Here is a 19,874-nt window from a genome sequence, read left to right as displayed (position 1 = left end):
AGCTGTTCTGTAGAAACAGATGAACAATATGGGGCCAATCAACCTGTTGGACAGACTGAAGATGAAAACACTGTTTATAGCCTGGAAGGAAAAATAAATCAATTTAAACAAGTATGTGGCCTTGTTGAGACATATTTCATCTAAGATAAACAAAGCTATAAGTATGGAGAGATGTGAGAGATAAAAAAGATTGGGAAAAAATAGTAAGGAAGGGAAAGAGAGGTGTATAAAGAAAATGAAAGGAAGAAAAAATGTATTTATTAGATAAGATGAATTTGAGTGGGTTGTGGAGGGGCAATAGAAGAATAAAATTTAAATCTGTTAAGTTATTGTCTGCATTCCGTCCTTTCAGTTGGTCTGGCCCAGTTCAGTGACTTATTCAGAGATTGCATTTAATATTATATCACAAAACTGAGCAGAGCAGGTGATTAGTGATGTGTGCTTCGATTTAAAAATAGCTTTACATGAAATCCTGCGCTGATAATAATGTACATTATAGTGTCCTGCAAGTAAAATCTGGAAATACATTTTCTGTTTCAAAAAATTCACACTGCGTAACTCGCAGGTGATTCACTCGTCCTGACTAGATGGCGCTAGCAGGTGTGGTGAGGTTTATATCTGTTGCAGGGGTTGCAGAAATACCTCTGTCTCAAAATTCCTCTCCTCAGTTGTTCTGAAGCTGCGGCAGCCCTAAAGAATGACGTCATCATGCTGCGCGAATCAACACAACAGATATTTCACCCACGCGACAGTGATTGAGTCAGTTGTTTTAGCTAAATAATCAAGAAGAAAGTTATTTTGTTTTTTTACTATGCTACGAATTGTCAGCTGTGTATAACGGAATACAGGCCTGAATGCAGGATCTGTGAAGAATAAAATAAGAACGTTTTTGCGTTTAAACTCCACAATTTAGCCTTTGTTTCTGACCGACTCTACAGAAGGATGGCGGAGTGTTTGTTGAATCTGCAAACTGAGCTTCACTCTTTCATGCAGGTTTTGCTCAAATCGATCGTGTATGAAGTTTCAGACGTTTTCAGAAACAGGATGTCTGACTCTGAGTTTCAAGACAAACTCCGCAGCGTCTCCCAGGTCCTGGTGAGACGGGCCGTGTTTAAAATCACACAGTGTGTGGAGGACAGTGTTGGGAGTGAAATGGCGCAACTGAAGAAGGAGAACGAGAGCCTGAAGGTGAGATTGCAGCAGTGCGAGAAGGAGTCGGGAGCAGGAGGAGATCAGGGACAGACAGATCGTGTTGGACACACGCTTCCCTGTGAAGTCACTGCAGAAATAAAAGAAGAAATGGACACGAAACTGGAGCTGGCAGGTCAGTGTGGTGACTTGTATGAAGTCAGTGTGTGTGTGAGTTTAAAAACAATGTCCTTAACTTCCTCACTGGTGAGAATATAGTGGAGAGATACAAAGTGAAGTGGAAAGACTTGTGTGATATAGCGACAGGATGCTTTACTAGAAACTGAAATTATTATAATCCGGTTATGATGCTAAAAACAACTCAGCATCTCAGCAGATTCAGCATCTGTTTCTCTAAATCGGTGTGTAATCCGATGTTATTAGGAAATATATATACAGTATATAATATTACACAATTATTATAATACAAATACAGTATTTGTTTAGCTTTTATATTTGTTTAACATTCCAGTCCACCAGGGTCTGTCTGTAGTAATTCCTCTGGAATATTCTGTCAGGAATATTTGGAATATTCGTGTTTTTATTAACCTTTTTCTCTCAGTGAAGTGTTAATGTACTGTAGTGACCAGTTATGAGAGGTCTGTATTAACCTCTCATTCTCCTCATCCCCTCATCTGTATTTCAGTAACAAGGCCGAGAACACATTGTTTAGACGTTTTTTAGTCTATATCATTCAGTAACTGGAGCAAAAAATGATGAGCTACTGTATTTACATAATTGTTACAGAATACATTAGTATCTTGTTGTTGAATGTTTTTTTTATCTTTGGAATTATGTTTAATATCTTTTTAATTTATTTAACTTATTTTTAATATAATCTTGGCCAAATGTTTTTTTCAGTGATTTGGGTTTTACAAAAGCAAATAAAATCTGGACATAAACGTGACATTTTAAACAGGATAAAAATGGTCAGTCAGTCGATAGATATATGCATTCTTATGTTTTCTATTGGTCAGGGGTTTGAGGTGCAGGAACAAGTGAATATTGGAATGTCTCTGGTGAGCTGCAGCATATTGGGGTGTTTTAAGTTTGGGGATTCTGCTCTATTCATTGATCTTGGAGGAGTGTCCTGGATTTTTAAGGAATCTCTGTTCCCAGGGTTTTTCTCTTGGTGTTTCTGTGCGACAATGTCTGGACAGTGTTGTCCGCTCTTATTGATCAGTAGAACTGTACCTGTTTAATTCTGCTGCCTCCTCCCACTGTGTGGCTTTTTTCCCCTGTAAAGAGCTTTGAGAAGCCTCTTTTAAAGGTGTTATATAAAATAAAAAGAAAACTTTATTATTATGATTCAATCCACTGTTGTTGTTATTGAGTGTCTTGCACTCGTGTTAGCATTCCCTTCCCTTTCTGCGAGTAAACTCAAAACAACCCTTTCCCTCATATCAAGTAATGACTCAGTGGAAAATCATCCCCGAGTCTCATTTTCTCCCACTGGTTATCTCTGTGCCCTTTTGCCTTTTTTCCCCTCTTTGTTTTTTTTTTCTGAATCACTAGCTCACCTCTTTCTGTTTCAGCTGGGAGCCTCTCTGTAATTAAACAGTTCTGTATCAGACTGTCTCCCTTCCTGCCTGGTTCATTTGTGCCCCTCTCTGAATTCACTGTCTAAGCCAGTCACTGCTTCTAGAGTTCAACCTTAAACAGCACACTGAGGACTATGCTTGGGCTTTGACCAATCACCACGCTGTTTTCACATTTAAACCTTAACGTGGTTATTAAAAGACTTTGCTGGTCAGTGCTGATTGTTGCGGTCAATAGAGGTATTTGTTACCAACAAATGTAATGTGTGTTTAGAAAAGTTGCTAATTCTGTGTGTTATTTTTCTGTGTATTTGTTTGCAGTGTTAATTTAGTCTCCAGTTTTTGATTTAGTCATAGTCTTAGTCAAGTCAAGTGTCTGTCATAGCCACCTTTTAGTCATCCGTTTTTAATTTAGTCCAGTCAACTCAATTTTCACTATAATTAGTCTTAATTAATTATCTTAATTAAACTGATTAAAACAAAATTAGTCACATTATAAGCATTTTTATTTATTTGTATAATAAAATGTATAAATGTATAATAAATACTAAATTGCAATAAATAATAAAATGTATGTCTAAAACATATTTAACACATTTTATAAGATTGTCAAAAAGCACAAGTTTTTGTTGCACAGACTAAAGAGTATTGATCCCCAGAAATGTCAAATATCAATACAATAAGTAATTTATTTTTGATTAGTAATAAATAATCTTATAGAGGGACATCGTATGAATCTTTCCTAATAAGTTCTATTTATTACATCACTGTTAATAATTCTGTACTTTTCTATAAGTTGTGTTGAAATGATGTTTTCAAAGGAAGTTTTTTCAAAGTTTCAAAGCAACATTATTTTCAGTTTATTTAGTAGAGGCTTCCACCAATACTGAATTTGTAATAACTATAGGGTAATTACTGCATGAGTTACTTAAAGTACTACCACAGAACAGGAAAAGTAATATACACATTCTTTATCTCACTGATATTATTTATAACTAGGTCTTTTGATGCCATAATAATTCAGTTGAAAAACTGCCATAGTCTAAGAGTAGTGTAAGTGTTATTCATGTTGTGCTAGTATTATGTTAAGTATAAGTATTATGGCAGGCCTGTGTTTCAGTCTATAACAGTGCTTTTTACCATGCTGGGCTAGCAATTTTTTAAAAATAAAAAATAAAATGATTAAAAAATATTATACAATGATGTGTTCCTGTCTAACTTAAACATTGCATGACTTTAAAATCTATATAATTGGTTTAGATAAAAAACACTTTGTATGTGCAACCAATGGGTCAGTTTTCTTCCTTATGATCAGCTTAGAAAATTTGTGTATGCTGTTTTTTACTTTTTAATTAAACATTTAAAATGATTGAATTTCATAAATGCAACACTCATTTCATGCAGACAAAATCACATTCTTTTCTCTTCTTGTGGTGTGAAGCAGATCATCTGGTCTTTTGTTTCCAATCAGAGGCTGGGAAAATAGCGCACTGCCCTCTGCGCGCTTTCAGAGAGGAAGGCAGTACCAAGACAGAGAGGAGTTGCGGAGCTCATCAATACAGTCTGAGCGTTCTATAGCACAAAGTTAAATGGGCGCCGTCCTTGGGATGAGATGTAAAACCAAGGTTCTGACTCTCTGTCGTCATTAAAAATCCCAGGGGGTTTCTCGAAAAGAGTAGGGGTGTTACCCAGGCATCCTGGCCAAATTTCCTATTGGCCCTTACCAATCATGGCCTCCTAATAATCCCCATCTATGAATTGGCTTCATTACTCTACTCTCCTCCCCACTGATAGTGTTCTGGCACACTGTGGCTGCCGTCACATCCTCCAGTTGGGGCTGCACATTGGTGGTGGTGGATGGGAGTCCCCGTTACCTGTAAAGCGCTTTGAGTGGAGTGTCCAGAAAAGTGCTATATAAGTGTAAGCAATTATTATTAAAGTGCAAATGGCACCCATTGCTTCTGCATATATAACTTAGTGTTTAAAACTAAACAATGTGAATTTTGTTTGACTTCTAATTCCCTTGTATAGATGTATCATTACACATCTTTCTCGCCATCTAAATTTATTTTTGCAGAAGCCTATTGTACTTTCAAATGATTGAATAATGAATGAATGAATAATCAATGTTAACTGTTCATAAAAATCAAATGTCTTAACTAAGGATTAAGATGGCACAGTTGTTAATAATAATAATTAATTGCTTACACTTATACAGCGCTTTATTGGACACTCCATTCAAAGTTCTTTATAGGTAATGGGGACCCCCCTCCACCACCACCAATGGTGCCATATTGCGCAAGAACGCTCACCACACTCCAGCTATCAATGGGGGAGGAGAGTAGAGTAATTGCAACAAACTTTCGAAAGGAGCACACAGCTGCGGACTAGTTAATATGGTTCTATCTAGAGATCATCTCCAGCTCTGAGCTCAATTGTAACAAAAAGCCGTGCGGAACAAAGCTGGAGAGCAGCTGAATTTGTGCTCAGGTTTCAACACTGTTGTTTTTCTAATTAACACTAACTGCAGGGGCTCTGAATCAAAGCTTTTCAATTATTCTGGTCAGTGTGTTAATATGTAGGTCATAATCGTTATTTTTCTGTCTCGTTCAAGCATATAACTGTACATTGATATTTTTATTAAACGACGGCATATATTTTAAAATATTGCAGATCTGGGTAAGTTTGCTCTCAAAAGCAAGAAACTTAGAATGAGACTTATTTTCCACATTCAATCTATTGGTGCTTCTTTGCTACACACTGAACCTTTTTATTTTTAGCTTGAACAGAGAAAGCTATGAAGGGGCCTGAATCAAGTGTTCAAAATCCTAAAAGACATCAACAAATCCAAATTATCTACTATTTTACTGGGTTCTAGAGTCTAGTGTCCATTTTTGCTTTAACCTATGCTGGCATAATGATTATGGGTAAATATAGTGAAATATAAACATATCAACTGCAGATGCATGTTATAATAAGAAATCACATTAAAGTCTCCTGGTAAACCAAGGTTTTGAGTTTTACAACTTCAAGTACAACAATTGAATTACAAGAAGAACAAGATTAAGACATTAAAAACAAAACAGACACACAATGAAGCCAATTCATAGATGGGGATAATTAGGAGGCCATGATTGGTAAGGGTCAATGGGAAATTTGGCCAGGACACTGGGGTTACACCCCTACTCCTTTCGAGAAACGCCCTGGGAATTTTTAATGACCATAGAGAGTCAGGACCTCGGTTTTACGTCCCATCCGGAGGACTATACTTGGGCATTAGGATCCACACAGAGCGCAGGGTAAGAGCCCCCTACTGGGCCCACTAACACCTTTTCCAGCAGCAACCTCAGTTTTTCCCAGGACATCTCCCATCCAGGTACTGGCCAGGCTCACACCAGTTAGTAGTGAGTTGCAGAGTGATATGGCTGCTGGCCGTATCACTTGTTGTAAGCAATCTTTTTGCATGTTTTCTCACAAATACAACAGTAGCACCAGATGTCTCAGTGGCTTTCAAAATTAAATTATGCGTGCAATTCTTTGAACTAGAAAGATGACTACGCTATCCATCCATTTCTAATTGTGGTGCAGTGGTTAGCATAACTGTTTTGCAGCACTGGGGCCCTCGGTTCAATTACTGGGGTACTATATTTGTGGAGTTTGCATGTTCTCTCTGGGTTCCGTGGGTTGGCTTATGGGAATACTGATCCTCTTGTGAGTGTGTGTTTGTGTCTGTTCGTCTGCCCTGTGATGTGCTGGTGCTGTGTCCAGGGTGTATTCTGTCTTGTGCTTTGTTGCATGCTGGGATAGATTCCAGCTCCTCTGTACTGGATAAAGAGATTAGAAAATGGATGGGATTAACGGCACTGTAACAACTCTATACATAGTGCTAAAACTGCTATGAGATGGCGGGATCTCACTGAGGATAAATTATTTTATAGTGGTAGCTTAAGGAAACAGTCTTTCCACCTCTCTGGCACATCAATATTCATAACTAGTCATTTAAACAAATTGACTCTATATATAAACATCTTAAGATCCTGGCTCCATGGATCAGCTATCAGCTATGTTTGCACATTCCTTCAGTTCACGTGCATCCAACACACAGTTCAATGCAGAAAATCTAAAATGCAATCCTCATTTCAGTAGCTGTGTAAACATTCTGTCTCATAACTTCATCATCTTCCTCTGCAGTCTATAACATCCATCCATCCTCCTAACCGCATTATCCCATTCGGGGTCGCGGGAAGAGCCGGAGCCTATCTCAGCAAGCAACGAGTGCAAGGCAGGTTACGCCCTGGACAGGGAGCCAGTCCATCGCAGGCCAAGTGTGAGCCAATCATACATGGGGATAGTATGGAGGCCATGGTAAAGGCTAAGGGGGAAATTTGGCCTGGACACTTGGGTAACTTCTTACTCTTCTCGAGAAATGTCTTGGTATCTTTAATGACCACTGAAAGGTAGGACCTCGGTTTTACGTCAAATCTGAAAGACAGTGCCCACTACTGTGTAGTGTCCCTGCCATTATACTAGGGCATTAAGACGCTCATAGACCGCAAGGTGGGCACCCCCCACTGGTCCCAGTAACAGCACTACCAGCAACAACCATAGGTTCCCAGGAGGTATCTTATCCATGTACTGACCAGGCTCAATCCTGCTTAGCTTCAGTGGGCTGCCAGTTGAGAATTGACAGTCTATAACATCTCCTGTCAATTTATCAAAAGTTTGCCTAACCCTTTTAGTAAGTGTTCTTGTTATCAGCGCATTTCTCAGCTTTCCCAAAATTATCTCTTATCTACCTACATCTCTAGTTTTGCATCCTGCAAATAAATCCTCAAAAACTGCTTGTATTAATTTGTTTAATGAATATCGTATGTAAATATTGGTAGTAGCACTCTGCATTGTAGAATATCACACTGATTCCCTTTCTTTTAAAGGGCACAAGACAAACTAAGAAAGGGATTTTTCTAGAATAAATATATGCACATCCTGTTCACTGGGGTAATTAAATCCACACTGAGCAATCTCCAATATTTGGCAGCCAGAATCCTTACTGGGTTGCAATCACATTACGCCTGTCTTCAAGTCCTTGCACTGACTTCCTATCATGTTTTGAGTCAGCTTTAACTTTCTCATCCTTATCCAGTACTTGTCTGGTTTATTATCCATTTACTCCCCACCTTGCAACCTTTGTCCATCTGACTCTGGTCTTCAGGATCATCTACATTTTGTGGGTAACGGGACCTTTTTTAGCTGCACCCCAGAGCTCTATCTTCCCGACTCCATAACTAAAAAGGCAAATAGGAGTGGCCCAAGCAACATACAGAGTTGTGTAACTGACAATTTGAGGTAGCCTATGATGTAAATTACACTTTTTGCTGATAAGTTAAGCTTTCAAAACTCGGCCCCAAAGCCATGTGACATTTCACCCTGTTTCATTGGTTAAAGGCAAGGATCAAATGCACCGCCATGTTAACAGGAATGTGTAGTTTTTTTTAACTGTACTGTCTTTGGATTTGGCCAGGGCTTTAAAGAGATGTCTTAATCCCAGTGTCTGGGTGCTGTAGCTCAGATGGCACTTCAGATCTATTGCAGATTTCAACGCATAATGTGGCTGAGTTCTGTTTATCTTCAGTAATGTTGTACAAGAGTTTTTCTTGGTCTGATTATACTTGAAATACTCCTGACTCCAGATCTTTTTTTTCCCAGCTGAAAGCATGGAGAACCACAAGCATGTCTTTCTTCTCTAGTTTTCAATTTTCTTTAATCTGCTTATTCTAGTGTATACATCTCATTGTGGCAGTCAATTAACACACAATAAGAATTCATGACAGGAGGTGTTGAAAAGACCATCCAGAAATGGGAGACAGTTGTAAAACAGAAGAAGATAGAAAATGGCAGATCCTGATAACTGCGATTCTTACACATCCGTAGCCCTTAGGCAATGCACAGTCCACACACAGCCTCAGACTTAGGATTGTACCTGTTACAGCCAGCCTGCTTTTTGCCAGACAAAAGTAAATACCCAAATGGTGAATCTCATGTTGCAAAATTAATTTCACTTTGAGTTTTACTCCAGTAGGTCATTTTGTCTCATCTTAGTGCACTGAAGCAGAAATGCAAAGCAATCAAGTCCTTGTCACTATCATTGTGGATTATTTTAGTGTTTCATTTTCTTTAAAATTGCAAAACATTTCGTCGTAATTTTTGTCGACTAAATTAACACTGTCGACTAAATGTGTACTATGAAAGGATAAAGTGAACATTGGGGTGTTTTAGTATTCTGTGGTGGTCTGTATAGATGCTAAAAATCCTTATATTGTAACATTTGTTTTCTTGGATCTCCATGTTGTTATTTGCTTTTTAAATACTACTTTCATCCCATGTTAAAGGTCTTGTCCTTGTGTCCTGTATTTGCAGGATTAGAGGCCAGTGCTCTCTCTGACGCTGGGGAAAGGGCTCCTCTTGAACAGCAGCACAGTGAGGAGGAGTGGAGCTCCAGTCTGATGCAGGAGACAGAGCTCACTTCTGCAGAAGGGAAAGAGAAACTCAATCAGCAACCCACAGAGAGCAGACAGAGAGTGGAGGATCTGGACTCTGTGCCCATGATGAAGACAGAGCCTGAGAGTGAGACACCTGGATTCCTACTATCTGATGATTTTATAGAGAAGATTACCAATCTGGACCCATACAATATTACAGAAGGTTGTAGTGGATTCGGCTGTGTGTCTGTACAAGAGCACAGTGAAGAACTGGGTGAGTTTAATCTTCCAGAGCAGGACATGGAGCCCCAGTTGATTGACCCTGCAGGCCAGCAGACTGATGCACCTGTTGATAAGATCAGTACTGAGTTACAAAACACAGAGGAGAGTCAGAACAGGGAAGAACAACAGCAGCTCCAACAGGACTTGATAATAAGACCATTCAGCTGCAGTCAGTGTGGGAAGAGTTTTAGTCAATCATGCTTCTTAAAAAGACACCAGCGCATTCACACAGCAGAGAGACCGTTCAGCTGCTGTCAGTGTGGGAAGAGTTTTAGTCAGTCAAATAACTTAAGAAGACACCAGCGCATTCACACAGGAGAGAGACCGTTCAGCTGCAGTCAGTGTGGGAAGAGTTTTAGTCAATTATACCACTTAAAACAACACCAGCTCATACACACAGCAGAGAGACTGTTCAGCTGCAGTCAATGTGGGAAGAGTTTTAGTCATTCAAGTAACTTAACAGCTCACGAGCGTATTCACACAGGAGAGAAACCGTTCAGCTGCATTCAGTGTGGGAAGAGTTTTAGTCAGTCAAGTACCTTAAGAGCTCACCAGCGCATTCACACAGGAGAGAGACCATTCAGCTGCAGTCAGTGTGGGAAGCGTTTTAGTCAATTATACCACTTAAAACAACACCAGCTCATACACACAGCAGAGAGACTGTTCAGCTGCAGTCAGTGTGGGAAAAGTTTTAGTCACTCAACTAACTTAAGAAGACACCAGCACATTCACACAGGAGAGAGACCGTTCAGCTGCAGTCAGTGTGGGAAGAGTTTTAGTCAGTCAAGTAACTTAATAACCCACCAGCGCATTCACACAGGAGAGAGACCGTTCAGCTGCAGTCAGTGTGGGAAGAGTTTTAGTCAGTCAAGTACCTTAAGAGCTCACCAGCGTATTCACACAGGAGTGAGACCATTCAGCTGCAGTCAGTGTGGGAAGAGTTTTATTGACTCAAGTACCTTAAGAGCTCACCAGTGTGTTCACACAGGAGAGAGACCATTCAGCTGCAGTCAGTGTGGGAAACGTTTTAGTCAGTTAAGTAACTTAAAAAGCCACCAGCACACTCACAAGAGACCTTCATAGTCCACCAGTGCAGTCACACAGGAGAAAGATCATTCAGCTACAGTCACAATGGGAAGAGTTTTATCCACTCTTTATCCAGTGACTTAAAAACACACCAATTTAGTCACCAGTTTGATTTAATCATATTTTTAGTCATGTCAACTAAAATGTCTATTAGTTCAAGTAGGTAGCTGTGTCAGCATGTGATATCCAAAGAAAGCTTCACAGCTGAAACGTTGTGTTGCCTTTTTTCTCTTTTCAGTGTGGAATAAACCTTTACTTGTTCCTAAAATGTTTATTAGTCATAGTCACTTTGTAGTTACCCACTTTTGATTTAGTATAGATCACACGTAACTAAAGTTTTACTTTTACTTATGGTTGACTAAAATGGAATTAGTTCTAGTCGTGAAGTTTAATTTATATGTATAATTAAATGAATACAAGTTTTAGTTTTATACAATTTTAAAATTAAATCTAAATTGAATTAATTATTTCTTTGTAGTTTTGGGATGTTAAGTTTAGTCCTGTTTAATTTACAATTAAGACTGTTCTCATTGGATAGGCTTGTAATTATGTAACAGCTTTTAACTTACCATGTTAAGAAATAAACATGTATAAAACAGATTAGGATCCTTAACTGTCACACTGTCTCATTAAATTCTACCAAAAAGTTCAAAGTCTTTGTTGCACAATCTAAAGTGTATTTATCCCCAGAGAGGATAAATATAAAATCCAAGAAAAATATATCCAATAAAGAGGGAAATAATAAAGAATCAAGAGATATTGTATAAATCTGTTCTAATAAGAAAATCTATTTTGGCACCATTACTACTAATTCCATATTTTTATATGTTAAGTTTTGTTTTTTTCAATGCAACTATTTTTTGGTTTAATCTGGAGAGGACAAGCGATATATATATATAAACTTAATGCAATTAAATATTATTTTCTCGTATGAAATGATTCACAGATCCTGCACAGAACCTATGCCATGCCCACCTTTATGAGCATCTTAGCTTTTCTCTTTAATAGAACATTCACTCCAGAAATACGATGGATTATAAAAGCCGACATTTTCCAAAGCTTTTAATAGTGTTGTCACCCTGAAGGCATGGGTTTCAATCTTACTCTTGATAAAGAGCTTGCTCTACGGTCCTTCTAGTATTGTGCAAATGAGAAAGGCACTACGATGTAGATAATGCGTTGACATATGTACAAACACACAAAATCTCCCGTTCTTATCCTGTTTCAGCTCATGCTTAATAGGAGTGAAGTAATTCCTCCTTTTTCTTGTAGAAATGTGTCCTGACCACCACAGAACAGAAACCTGTATAGCCTGGTTCTGATTCAAGAACGCCTCGCATGTTCGGCCCTTTCTTTACCCCGCTGGAGTTTGTTATGATCAATAATGAACTTTGTTTTTTAAAAAAAATAATACTATTGTTTTGAGTTTCAGCATTTATTTTCATTCCTTCCAGTGGAGCACATGAAAACGTGTTTCCAACTGTGCCATCCTCACTCCTCCTCTGCTATCATCACAGTTCCTCCTTGTGCACTACAAACAGTTAGGGAGTCGGTTCTTTCAATAATTAATTCAGTTTTCAAAAGCTGGAAGTAGGGCACAAGACACGTGAATGCAAAAAGCATCATCTCCTTCCACCTGCAAAATGTTGTTCATAGACACTGAAGAATTTATTTCCAAGGCAGGAGGTTTAAATGATTTAGTGATTTAAATGAAGAGAACACCGTAACTGGCAGGATTTAAGCCTGTGCAGGTAGACCCCAGTGGATTTCTAATCCATCATTTTAACCACTTGGCCACAAAACGTACAAAATACATGCTAGCAGACAGACAGGCCTCAGAGAATTTAAGGGTGGCTTAAAGTTAGAATGATAAAGTCTCCCTGTCTGGACATGAAAATGGAACTTTGTTAAAAAAAACATCAATAACGAAGAAATGTGTACAAAGATTTTAGAAGCTGCACCACACTACAGTTTCAATAGCATTTTAATTTGTTTTAGATGAAGGAATTGCTGTCGATGAAAAACAAAAAACACCCCTTCAGTCCTGCAGTTGAATATAATGCCGTAACATGTCAAAGCAGTATTTTACTTTATCCTACCATTCCGACACAAGGAGTATGTGGAAATGATCACACGCTACGAATTGTCTCTGATCAACTTCAAGTTCAAGTTTATTTGTCATGTCAGCCGTATACAGAGGAGTGAGATATCGTTCTCCAGGTCTGCGGTGCGAATACAGACAAGACACTGACAAGACAATGCTATAGACAATGTAGACATACACATTTCAGAGAGGGTACAGGGTACTTAATGTGCATAGTGCAATTTACTTTACAGAATTGTGCAAAGAATACATCAGACAGTATACTTTTTTCTGCCTGTGTTGTATAGTGCAGCATTCAGGAATATTCCAAAACTGAGTCAGATTAAATGGTTTAAGAAAACCAGTTCAACTGGAACATGGAAGAATAAAAAAAATGGCAAAACAGTTCCTATATAAAAACTGAAACAAAACAACAACATAACTGCAGTACATCACACTATAAAACAAAACAGCAACAAAAAAATAACGTTATGACATAAAAATGTTAAAATATAGAAGCTGTTAAAACATAACAAAAAAACTGCTATCTAACATGCAATCAGAATCACATAAAACAGAACCTGAGATCGGTATAGTTTCTTTCTTGCTGGGGTATCAAGCTGGTCACTGGTTGGTCCTTTTCAACAGGGATCCATGAATGGTACCCTCATGTGAAGGCAAATCAACACAGGTGACTGGTCTGCCCAGCACAAGAGCAGGCCCGGTTTTCTTAAGCAGCACTGAGTTACCAGGAGCGATGCAGCTCTGGCCCAAATCAGTGTCCACTGGCTTGTGTCAATACTGCAGTGGGGACTCCCAGATGAGTTGAAAATGGTGCTGTTGTAACTTGCTGCTTGGATTGGGAGAAGTGGCAGTGAGGCCATTGCTTTCTGGAGAAAAGATGGATTCAGTATCTTGTCTGCGCCCCTGCTGCAGTGAGGGGGATGGTTCAGGGCTGAAGTCCAGTCCTGGCTCTCCCTGGCAGAGTGGTTTAGTTGTAAAGTGATGTGCTAATGGAGCAGTTATTCATGAGATTGTGTGGGTATTTCACAGAGGCTCAGGACGAACCCCCTGCCTGAAAGTCTCCTGTGTGCATTCAGACAGTCACAGGTCAAGAACCAGGCAGGCAGGGGAACAATGGACACAACAAAATAAAAAATAAAATAACTACAGTGGTACTAGAAGGTTTGTGAACCCTTTAAAATTTCTGTATGTCTGCATACATTTGACCTAAAATGTGATCAGATCTTCGTCTGAGTCATAAAATAGATAAAGAGAACCCAAAAAAACAAATAACATAAAAAGATATACTTTTTCATTTATTTATTGATCAAAAAGTATTTTAGATTCTGGCAGCGTGGGGCCGGATGTAAAATATTTCCACTCGCCCTGATCATGGTACAAAATTTTAATGAGCACATTTAAATGTTTTTCAAAAGCTGCAACATTTGACAAGCTAATTTTCTGATTCTCTGAAAAAGACAAATCGTGGTGAAATTGCTCTGCCACTTTAATTATCACATATTCGTGTAGTGAGTATTCATTAAGCCGTACACACAGCCTGCAAAACCCAGATTACTGTCCAGATAATGTAAGTCGACAAGGTGTAGCATCCGTTCTATCACCCTACTGTACAAAATGGATTTAGACCTTCTGTGAGCACCGCCCTCCATATTCCGTTATATTGTGACTACTAATCTGAGGGTGTCATCTGTTAGAACATCTGTATGGCTCTGTAAGAGGTCTGAGATGTGATTTTAAAAAATCATTTAATTCATTTAATTCTCTGGGACACCTTCTGAGTGAGAAAAGCAGGTCATTAAACCTGCTGGAAGACAAACACAACTGCTCAAAGTCATTAGGACCTACACTTGGTGAAATTTCATCCAGTATTCTTTGGACTGCTCCATGTACAGTGTCTATAGCCACTACATATGAGTCAACTTTGTCAAGATAAACAAAACGAAATTCTTTATAGTTCTCTGATGCCCTAAAATTTTTATCGGTACTGTCATAACGTTGCACGAGTTCCAGGAAAACTAAGGGGTCTCTATTCGTATCGCCACCACCACCAACATGATTCTCATCGTTCATCACAACCGGCTCTCAGTTTTCAAAGTTATCGTTATCAGGTTCTACTGCAGCACCCCTGACCATTACATTATTTTCTACTCCAGCATTCTCATTGTGTGGATCGGGTTGGTCATGTGGAATGTTGTGTCTCTCTCTGAATCTTTTGTGTCTCAACAAAAATGCTTTTGCAAGTTTAATTCTTTTATTAACATACTGGCGCGTGATGTTGGTAAGGGGTCGGTCTTTTTACCACTTTTAAAATCGCGTGTTTAGTCATTTACATCCATCAACGTTCGGCGCATTTGTACCATAAAATCCCATTGCCAGGTCGCGAAATGCTGCCTTTTGAGCTAAATACGCTGTTGAAGTTATGTCAAAAAGGAAAGTGGTAAAAGACTGGACATTTTTTGGTAGATCGGGTTGTACATCGGCAAAAACAGATTTTTGGCACACAAATTTTCTCTTTTTATCCATTTCATTAGTGTTCCCCATAGCTAGTAACTGAGCTATGTAGCTCACACACTTTAAAACATTACCACTCGACAAGTCTCTAAATGCACTATTAGTTCTATCCAAAGGTCTGACATGTTTTGATCCAGACAGCGTTTTGTTAACTACGGCCTTCCGTGATGAAATCACCACTGGGCCTAGCGTCTGCTACCCCATTTCTCCCACATCTTTTTCCACTCTCGAAGATGCCGCGTCTGTGTGAATAAGAAATGTGTATTAAGGATTAGTCAGCAATGCTGAATACATCAAAAACAGAAAACTGCGTAAACTAGGGAACTTTTAATTAGTTAACATTCCTCCAAAAGAAGTAACTGTTTAAGTGATATGGATCCAGTTTCATATTTGTTTTTGGGTAACCTTTTAATTGTAACTGATAAAAGAGGTGTTTTACAATACAACTTGGCACCACTTAAATAATACTAACCTTTTTTCATGGTTGTGCTGTGCCTTACGTTTTGGGCCCCACTAACATTATTTGAAGCCTGAGCAGTGTCTTTACGAATAAGAAAAAAAAAGGGTGTTAGGTGTTGACCATGATACCTAATATCACAAATTACCAAGAAAATAGAAAACTAATGTAAGCAGGACATTTTTTAATTAGTTAAACTCTTAAGTAATACGCACCATTTGTCAAAGATTATTTAGAAACGCTCTGCTTCTCTTCCACACGTTAATTCCCCATCGAGCCTGCTGCCTGCATCTAATCTAATGGACATGCTCTCGTTAGCAATGGTGTTAAGTTCTCTGCAGCTGACACTTGTGACGCCATTTATGTTCGCTACAGCCATTGGCTTATACCCAGACTCACTCAGAAAGAGAAGAAAGAACACTGTCCACAATACAGATGTACACGGTTGTAATTCTTACCCACTGATGCCGGAGAGTTCTGACGACTCCAACACCACAGATTTATTCCCTGTTGAGTTTATCGCCTGTGTCGGGTGTATATCTGCTGCATGTAATGGAAATGCATCAAACAATGCTGTAATTTCACTTTTAATAAGACGAATGTACATACCCAAGAAAAATTCATCGTCATCCATCAAGTCCTGTAGTGCAAGGCTTCAAAAAAGGGAGTCTTCCACTGTCTGTATCTGTTCTTTGCGTGCCACTGTTCTATTCTTCTGAAGTCCAAAGATCTCCCAAGACTGACAGACTCGGACACTGCAAGCCAAGTCCTTATGTAGGTTTTTAGGTCACTTCACTGTTCACGCCCGAAACCGTAAAGTTCTGAGAGATGTGTTTTTTAGAGATATGAACCCTAACCCTTTTATGACCTAGCTGTTCCAACTGCAGAGAAGTTGTCAGTAAAATGTAAAGATCTAAACATTCCACAAAAGCTTTACATTTTTTAATCTGATATAATTTTGCACATAATTTTCTTTTTCTTCCCCCCAATCATGAGGTTTGTGGTTGGGGTCTACTATAGCACCCCAACCAATTTAAAAGTGTTTATGCTTAAAATTAGCTGGGGTGTCCGGTATAAACTACCGACTGAGGTGTCTGGACCAGCCACTGACTGCTGCGAAGATGGCCTCTTTGAATGAGGAACACGTCGTTGAGGAAACTGAAGTGGTACATTATTACAATATTTTCTGATGGGGGTTTGTTGTTTCAATCTATGGTTAGGTATGTTATTTTCAACACTTGGCTTTTTCACCAGACAGTGCATCAACCCAGATGGACTTCAGATTTCCTGTCTATTCTGAAAGTGATTCCGGTGATGAGGAACTGAGAATATCTGACATGAAAGAGTCACTACAAATGGTAAATATTTTAGGAAAAGGCACAAGTTCAAGTTAAAGTCTTAAAAGTTATGAAGACACAGACATCCAATGACTGTATAACTGATTCATTTGTGCCCAGTCACTGGAAGCTTTAATGCGATTCTTTTCCCATCCTTATTTCTTTTTTCCCATGAATTTACTCTATAGTAAAGGAAAAGGAAAAGCTGGCAACTGCAGGTATTCTTTGTCTGTGATGAACTGCTTGTGCAGAGAGTTATATTTACTTTACAGGGGGTGTAGTTTGGTGGTAAAGCACATGCCTTGCAAGTTTGAGGTTCTGGGTTCAATTCCTGGCATTTCCAGGTGTTTTGTTACCGCCCTCACATAGCAAACGTCTTCGCTTGTGTTCAGAGAGAGCCAGGTTTATAAAATAAAATCTAGATACTCTCGAAGTGCTACAATGTTGCTCTACTGCTTTAAAGGTACTTCCAATGCATTTAGTCTTGTTAACTATCAAATGATTTTAACTAATTTAACGTAATCTACAAGAAAGCCAGAGAAGGTCTTAGATTTGTCTTGGCTGTTAAAGAAGCACCTGTTTAATCTCAGCCGGGATTTCTTGAGAGCTCGTTCAGCGAGCGAGTCCTCCCTCTGGACTCCACACAGAGCTGAAAACTGCGTGAGCTCTTCACTGCGTGTCCTGTACAGTTACATGTGCTCTTGTGTAGATTAACTACATGCAGCACAGTGACAACAACACCTTGAACGTGTTCCGTATGGGAAGAAAAATGATAAATAGAACATGTAAAATATCCATGGTACAAATCAAAACCATGAAGGACAAAACAATGACTTTTGAAGATCACAAGAGATTCAAGAAACACAACCATCCACTTGAATGCTGAACACTTAAGTTAAAAGACTGATTGTTTACCTACAAAGCGAAGGACATGACCTGTAAATCTCTTCATGGTTTATAGTTTACGAAATAAAACAATTTCTTTATTTCTTGCTAGATGATTTATTGAATTTAACAAAATCACAATTAAAAACCTTTTGTGTTAAACTGTTATGCACACACTCTATCGAAGACAAACGTTAATGTCTTCTGATGTGTGCATGCCCATTTCTCAAAAACAAAAAAAAAACTTAATTGAATTTAATTTATCTACTTTTTATGCTTGCATCGTTTTTTTTTAATATTTCTGTAAAATCTTGTCTTCTTACTAGTCTTGATATACATTTTTCGAACGTGGTGCAATAATTTTGTTATTAGTTTCAGTTTTGGAAAATCGCGGCCAGAAGCTACCGAAACTGGTTCACATAATAGCAGCATTTTGGGTGGAAAAGGGTATTTCTTCATATGAATCCTAACACTTTTATGGGCGACATTCTAGGACTTCTCACTTCAGATAAAGCTGTCAATACATCATACATTTCTACTCCATTAATATCAGCAGTGCTATTGCTACCGAACGCTAAATATAGATCCTGGCAATACTTCATGAGATTATTTTTAGAAAATTGTTTATTTTAAGTTTTCCAACAAATCTGAACTGTAATTGTGAAATATTACAGCTGAGAATACAAAAGGAATATGAAGATCAAATTCAATGTGTGAAAATTATTTTCTTGGAAGTTGCCAACCTAAATGGAGGCACGTGTGTTTCCACGGTAAATTTACTCCTGCTCCCCAACCAATATGGTGCAGCGATATCTGAGAATGGCACTGTCACTGCATATGAGTCACGTGTTCCAGCTGTCAACCTAAGATACCATGTTCAACCAATGCTAGTAATATTACTGTTGTAATAAAGGAGCAAGAGAGGTGCAGTTGGTAGAGCTGGCGACCCTTAAGTTCAGAATTGTGGATTCAAGGGTCGTTTGTGTCTTTTCTGATCCCTTTAATCTTTTAGTAGGACAGTGCAAGCAGGACGTGATAGTGTACAGTGACAACCCAATGTCGTATGTGCTTTGTGTAATTCAAGTTTCTTACTGCTTTGGGGCTTGATTCAGATATCGCTGTGAAAGCAAGGGGCAAGCAAAGGTTTTTCTAAATCGAGGGTGATCTGCTCACGAGTAAGTATAAACACCTGAGCATTTACTGTTTGAAGATAACACTTTGTTGCAATACTTCTTCTTCTTAATCTCACATAATGGTATTTTGGCAGGGCAAAGAAGTGTAGCACTTGTACAACTTTGATAACTGATTAGAGCTTTAAGTTACAGCAGCAGGAGTAGCAGTAATGGCAAGATCGTATTTGGAGTCCAGCATTTCTAATTTCTTATGCAGAGCCGTCAACTCCGAAAGCACTGCTGAGCGCAATAAGGAATTGTGGCTTCAGATCGCTGTAACTTAGAGCTGCCTTGGTCTGTTCATGCTGCCTACACGCTTTGAATTGCTGGCATTTTCTGCAAGCGTTCCATTCTGAGGTTTCATGAAATTTCTTACATTTGAGACAACACTAAAATATTTCATTTGGGTTACCTAATACATAGTGCAAACTGTATCTGCATGGGGATCCTGTGGCTCATGAAGCCATTTGTTATTCTGTTGTGAGGTGTGAGGGGCAGAATGCAAATCGAGTTGGTGAATAGAAAATGAAACAGGAGTCACTTCTTGAGCTATGAATTCCAAAAAGTATGAACACCCATGGATTTTAACAGTGCAGAATACTCTGCAAATTGCACTGAGTTGCTTGCTTACTTCTGCTGCTTTTACAGTCATTCACTGTCAGCAAGCACTGGAACAATTCAAGAGAGGTAAAAACAGAAGCTGTCAGGAGTGGGAGTTGAACCCACCCCTCCATTTGGAGACCAGAACACCCAAGCCAGCTAGAAAGACACACATCCTTGAGTTTTGCACCTTAGACCACTCGGCAATACTGACAAGCGAGAGTAAAAAGGT

At 38.8% G+C, this 19,874-nt stretch overlaps 1 pseudogene; it reads left to right on the top strand.

Annotated features, from left to right (window-relative positions):
• Window positions 1–741: 741 nt before the first annotated feature.
• Window positions 742–11,173, top strand: LOC138243130 (zinc finger protein 180-like; annotated as a pseudogene).
• Window positions 11,174–19,874: the final 8,701 nt, after the last annotated feature.

This window comes from Lepisosteus oculatus, chromosome 14, assembly GCF_040954835.1.
Source record: "Lepisosteus oculatus isolate fLepOcu1 chromosome 14, fLepOcu1.hap2, whole genome shotgun sequence".
Lineage (NCBI taxonomy): Eukaryota > Metazoa > Chordata > Actinopteri > Semionotiformes > Lepisosteidae > Lepisosteus > Lepisosteus oculatus.
The sequence above is the reverse complement of the archived record's forward strand: the minus strand, read 5'-3'. Positions and strand labels throughout refer to the sequence as shown.